This window comes from Palaemon carinicauda, chromosome 22, assembly GCF_036898095.1.
Source record: "Palaemon carinicauda isolate YSFRI2023 chromosome 22, ASM3689809v2, whole genome shotgun sequence".
In the NCBI taxonomy this organism is placed as follows: Eukaryota; Metazoa; Arthropoda; class Malacostraca; order Decapoda; family Palaemonidae; genus Palaemon; species Palaemon carinicauda.
The window spans coordinates 97189742-97197241 of record NC_090746.1 but is presented as its reverse complement, the minus strand read 5'-3'; positions in this window follow the sequence as shown (position 1 = coordinate 97197241).

Sequence of the window (7500 nt, the reverse complement as noted above, 5' to 3'; positions counted from 1 at the left end):
ATCTACAACACTAGTTGGAAAAGCAAGATGCTATAAGCCCAAGGGCTCCAACAGGGAAAAATAGCCCAGTGAGGAAAGGAAATAAATAAATGATGAGAATAAATTAACAATATATCATTCTAAGAACAGTAACAGCGTCAAAACAGATATGTCCTATATACTGTAAACTATTAAGTAGCAGTAAGTATTTTTATCTTGCTAGTTATTTCTACGTTACGAATGCTGTTTCAGTTTTTATATTTCTGTCTTTGGTTAGTGACTTTTTGCGTTTCCAGTTTGTTTTTATGTTGTTGATTTTTATGTTGTGAATCATATGTTGTCAGTTTTCTTTAGTTACCAGTTTCTAAGCTCTGAGAGATTTCGTTCTTTTACCTCTACTTGCAGAGGATTTTCTCCTGAACCGTTTTAAGGTTTTGTTAAAACAGTCACCTCTTTTCTTAAACTGCATCAATCACTCTAGATCTCTTTGTTATGGTTTTCCCTCTTTTTCCTAGAATGATCAAGTTTCCATAAACTTTTCAGCATCTTATTCTTCCAAGTTAGCTGTTGTTAACAATATTTATTGTGTAATCATGAATGGTCTTTTCAAGTATATAACATTTTTCCTACATTATTTCTTAATGATTCCTAATCCTTTTATTCATAATACTCACAACACCAATAATTTCAACAGTCAGAAATTTATCTTTTGTTTTGCTTTTGTCAATTTTGTTTTCGTGTAGATTAATATTTTTCAGATTCAATTTTTCCTGAAAAAATGTACAAGAAGATTTTTTTAACTTGCCATTAGTCTCGATGATATTTTCAAAATAATGATAAATATTTCAGAACACTATAGTAACAGTCATACCTTTACCATTTTGAGTTTTTAAATGTCTTACTGAATTTGAAATGCAAATAACTCGGTCTTTTGAAACCAGATAATAGCAAATAACTTAGTTCAAGCGGTGACGTCATGAACAGTCTTTTGAAAGTGGACCTGGTTCATCGTTCCTAACTGCTCACTCCGCAAAATAAGTTTGCTGGCACTCTATTAAACATAGGTGCAAAGCTTGTAAGCTTATACTTATCATTATAATTAGGCTTATTTTACCTGTACCATAACAAAATTGGTGGATAATGTGGGGTGGTGGATAATGTGGGAGGGTGGGCTGTGGCACCCTAGCAGTACCATCTGAACTCGGTTGAGTCCCTTGTTAGGCTGGAGGAACGTAGAGAGTAGAGGTCCCCTTTTTTGTTTTGTTTCATTGTTGATGTCGGCTACCCCCCCCCCCCCAAAAAAAAAAAAAAAATTGGGGGAAGTGCCTTGGTATATGTATGTGTATGTATAACAAAATTATTAATAAAATTCTTAATCTTTATTTTTATCCCATGCACCCCTATAAATAGGTTCAGGTTCAGATTCAGGATCAAGGTTTAGGCATAGCCTTTGCAAAGGCGCCCCTATAAACCAAACAATACCAGCCATCCACGCACCATGCACCGAGATCCCATTTTATTGCTCGACAAACTTGGAACTTTATAGTCCCGCTATTTCCCTAACTTGCCGCATCACTCCCTCCATAAACACATTAAACTACCATGGAAACAAGGCACAAGCCCTCGTTACCGCTTTCGTAAGTAAGCATTAATATCAGTATATACAGTTGAGCACCTGTGTTAGTTGATAAGCATTACCATCATCCTCAAGAATAATTTAGTAATAATGTTAGTAGTATTGATAGTATTAAGAATCCCATTAAGGTTGTTTCTAATCTGAAAGGCTGGTCACACTTACTCATCACAATGGCTTTTATTTCCCGTTTATTTTCCAATTAAAAATGATTAATTGTTACTTTAAGTAAGTCATTCATATTCATGCTTATATTTTTTCTAGCAAAGTAATTAGGAATTATATATATATATATATATATATATATATATATATATATATATATATATATATATATATATATATATATATAAATATATATATATATATATATATATATATATATATATATATTTATATATATATAAATATATATATATATATATATATATGCATATATATATATATATATATATATATATATATATATATATATACATATATATACATATATATATGTATATGTATCTATATATATATATATATATATATATATGTCTATATATATATATATATATATATATATATTTATATTTATATATATATAGATATATATATATATATATATATATATATATATATATATATATATATATATATATATATATATATATAAATAAATATGTGTATGTAAATATATATATAAATATATATATATATATATATATGTATATATATATATGTACATATATATAGATATATATATATATATATATATATATATATATATATATATATATATATATATATATATATATATATACCATATAAAACTGTAATGTTGTCTCTTGTTCGGTATTTAAATGCACGGAGCATATCTATCAAGGAGAATTTCCGAGGAAAAATCCATTATGTAATATACAATCTATGGGGATTATGTTAATTAGAATAGAATTCTAAAACAATCCCGTGAATATTGTCTTCTTTTGATAAGCCATACCAAGAAGAGTATTTGAAAGAAAAAGGAGTCTTCGTTTGTAAGACTCGTATTATATCTGATACATTACTTTCCCTCCTAGGATGCACGTATTTTGCTATCTGTTTTCTCAGAAAGTTTTCTAAACATTCATATCCATGTTAGTAAGCAGGCCAAAAAAAAAAAAAAAAAAAAAAAAAAAAAAAAATTGAAATAGGTAGAGTAAATTTCTTCGGTTAGGTGAGTTTCTGTCTGACATTCTTTACAAACAAGTAAATATTTTCCAAGATTCCTTTTAGGAAATTTACCTCTGGTGGAGTTTGTAATTTTCCAATAGAATGATCATTTTCAATCGTTAGTTTTTTGTGAAATATGAGAATAGTGTAAATTAATACACTTCAATCCTCAAATGATAAAATTTCCCCTTTAACGAGTTACCCTTTTCTGATTATTTTTTTTTCTGTTTATTTTTTAAATATTTATTTTTTGAAAGGCATTATCAACAATATGTTTTCCGATTGTTTTCACTGTAGTTTCGTAATTTTTTAAATACATTTTCCACTCAATGAAAATACGACTTTTCTAAAAAAAAAAAAAAAAATTATTCCAAAACCTTTGCAATTTAGCTCAAAGATTTTATGTTTAGTGGTTACGTGCAGTAAAATCTCCTTTCCAGTTGAATGTTTTTGAGCTGGTAGTTCCTGAAAAATATAAAAACCCCTTTTCATAAGTAACTTTCATAGTGTAAAATTTCCAAAGAAATGTTATCTCTTGGAATAGGAATATTATAAATCACTTTATGACATAGTGAGGGAACTATTGTAATTTTCAATCAGGCGATTGAAATTACCTTCTGTAGTTTTCCTTATTTTCGCAATTAATTACACGTAATACGAACTTATATAAGGCGCCTGAAAATTACAAAAGGAATAGTTCTATAAATGGAAAAGAACAAAGTTTACTAAGCTTCGAAAACTTCTTAGAAAATTAGCAAAGAACGAATAGAATTTTCTCATTGGTATTCCGAACAAAATTTATTAAATTTATTTATCATAAAGTTTGACAATGATAGACTCCATGCATTTGCTGTCATTTCAGTAGGAAATACCAGCAGTAATTCAGTAACTTGATAAACTTGCCAATCATTAACTACCAATAACTACTATTTGAACCCATCATGATCAGAATGTTTAGCCAAAATTGGTTCAGAATTAATATATTAAGACAAATCATTAAGTTCTTAACAAGTTCTTAAAAACAGTCACTATTTCTACCTTGTGATGGATAATACATACAGCATATACTTAACCTGCTCATATACCTCTCCACCTATCAGTCTATATATCTATCTCAAAGATGAATTCAGATGTGTTCTTTCCTATTTACAAAGTGTTTCTTAAATGTGGAAGATCATCTCCTGCCAATCCCTCGGTAGGTAAACACAAAGGAAGAAGATCTACCGACGTTGCCCAAAGGATACAGAACACCTACAGGCCAAACGGAAAGGTTCCTTGTTACACTTCAATTCATCTAAAAATAAAATCTGCTGTGATGTGTCTCCAAATCCTCTCTGACTGACTGAGCACTGATCCTGAAAGATGGGTTCCTGTTGTCCACCGAATAATCCTCAAAGAGTCCCTACCGAAGGAGTCGACCGCGCTTTTGTCACTAAAAGACGTGCTGTGTGTACACTGTAAATGCATAGGTACTCCTTGACCATCAATCTCGGACGTCTTACATATCCCCTGAGTTTTCCATATACAATACTTTCTATACTTAAGTGCCGAACTCTACAAAGATGTTACTTTTCCCTCTGGTAACACCCACGATCCCGCCATAGAAGTTTAATGTGTTAGGAAACAAATCGAGTGAAATTCCGGATCCTTTAGTGGGTTTAGTTTATGGAAACTTTGTATCATTGTTACTTTATTTCAAAGACCTAAAGGACCACAATACTTCGTTTCAAAGCTCTGCTAGAATCATAGTTACTACTGGGATGCCCTTTAGATTTAATTTTGTCTGTAAAATAATTCAATTCGTTTTATTATGTTGATGGGATTAATCCATAAAATGTATTTCGCTAAAGATATTTCAGCTCTTTATGTGTAGACTTCCGATGCTTAAAAATTTGGCAAGGAGGTTGCATAATAAAATTCATAAATATTTGAGTAAATTACAAAATGAATTATAATTACTGAAAACGTCCAAGATGTATCAGTGATGATTTCCAGTGATATATTAACCCCCATTCTGTTTTCATTCAACTCATAATTAAATCTCGAGATTGATAATGTCTGAGTATTTAGAAATCGTCTGCTCATTTCTCTTCAAGCTGATATTACCTTCGTACACGGTTGTTTGTTGCTGATTAGCTAAAATGGGAACCGGTTGAATACCAGCCCTGAAATTATGATGCAATAAATCATTTTAGTCTTTAATGATTTTAGAATGCCAAACTATCCTTGATGGATGATCATTTTCTTAGGAACTTTTTTTATATAGACATCTGTTGCTGATGAAGTTGCCTCGATCAGACTTCATTTATAAAATTTTATTTGTTTTTTTATTTTATTCACCAACTCAATATACTCCATCAAGACCCATGAGCAAACATCCAATATTAAATCAAGATATGGAGGTATATATATATATATATATATATATATATATATATATATATATATATATATATATATACATATATAAATATATATATATGTATATATATATATATATATATATATATATATATATATATATATATATATATATATATATAATACCTATGAATGTATATACGCATATATGCATACATTTATATGCACATGCATTTAAATATACTATATATAGTTATAATTTTACACTGTGAATATATTTAGACAAACGCGTACACAAACGCATATATATATATATATATATATATATATATATATATATATATATATATATATATATATGTGTGTGTGTGTGTGTGTGTATATATATATATATATATAAATATATATATATATATATATATATATATATATATATATATATATATATATATATATATGTATATATATATATATATATATATATATATATAGATATATATACTGCATATATATATATATATATATATATATATATATATATATATATATATATATATATATATATATATATTTATATATATGTATGTATATATATATATATATGTGTGTGTGTGTGTGTGTGTGTGTGTCTATGTATACTTCTTTCGAGTCAAAATGTTTATTCAAATGATTGTATTGAACTATCCCTTAAATTGCAAACGAATCTAGATATATACACATGAACATACTTATTAGAAAGTGATAATTCTTTGAGAATGCTTTTATGAATCCATCTAATAATGTCTTTGTAATTACAATTTATTTTTCTATATACATCTGGTATTCTTATTATTTAATTAAAACACATATTTGTATGATTATGAATCTCTCTAAGCATACCACTAAACCATAGTTAATGTATGATATGCAATAAACACAGCGTACTTTAATAAAGGGTATAGGAAGCCTTTTCTTAGAAGAGAATGTCTTTAACAATTGCTGATTAAATAATAAATTTCCTGTCGATCGCAAATTATTATCTTGATACGTCCTTGGACTGTGTTATCATGGATCTCTGTGGGTGGTGTCGACACGAAATAAGGATGTAAATCTCTCTCTCTCTCTCTCTCTCTCTCTCTCTCTCTCTCTCTCTCTCCGTCTGTTTCTCTCTCTCTCTCTCTCTCTCTCTCTCTCTCTCTCTCTCTCTCTCTCTCTCTCTCTCTCTCTCTCTCTCCGTCTGTTTGTCTGTCTGTCTGTCTCTGTCTCTCTCTCTGTCTCTCTCTCTGTTTGTCTGTCTATCTATCTATCTGTCTGTCTGTCTGTCTCTCTCTCTCTCTCTCTCTCTCTCTCTCTCTCTCTCTCTCTCTCTCTCTCTTGGTATGTTTACCTTCATCTGTTTCTCGTGTATTTTCTTATCCCAACTTAAACCCCCACCCAAGGTATTGGACAACCCCATATCTCTTGTCTAACGCTACCACCCAACCTCTATCCCGGAAGGCCCAACCGTCATGGTAGCCCACACAAATCGGGTGCCCCTAATAATGGCGCATCCTTAGAAGTCTAGTCTTGGAAAATCTCTTTCGGCGAGTCGTCTTCATTGTTTACAATTCTGTTCCAGATGGATTGGCTCCACGACACATATGAAAAGTAAGTAGCATTAAATCTTTCAGTCCAGAAATCTTTATTTCTTTACAATTTGTTTCGGCCATTATTTGGCTATTTATTTATTTGAATATATATGTTAACATATGTATGCACTGATTTACTAATTCATCATTTATTCATTTTTGATAATTTGCATAATTGGTTTAATGACTTCAGAAAAAGAAAAAAAAAATGGAAACGTCCACGCCTAGCTATCTGTTGGACGGGAGATCGAGTCCCTCTCAAAAAAAGATAGTTTCTTGTGAGCTAAGGATAGGGGAGCCTATAAGTTTACCTACTGAGTCATCAGCAGCGATTGCCTTGCCCTGCTGGGTCCTAGCTTGGGTTGAAAGATGGCTCGGACGCTGGTCATATAGATATATGGTCAGTCTCTAGGGTATTGTCCCTTGCCTCTGCCATTCATGAGCGGCCTTTAAAACCTTTAAACCACTTGTGTTGTCCAATTACAAAGGTTGAATTTCTTAAGAAAACCTGAAACCCTTAAATAATATATATGGTCGATGAGTTAATCTGTTGTTGTCACTAGATCTACTAATTTAAATTGGATACAAAAAATGAAGGGAGTATTGTTTATTGACCAATAGCGTTGTGCCGATAGTAACGTCGAAATGATTACTACACACTTTTGTTTTCATATTTGTTTGATCCATATCATGTATACTCGCACCCAATGTTATCATTTATGTATATAT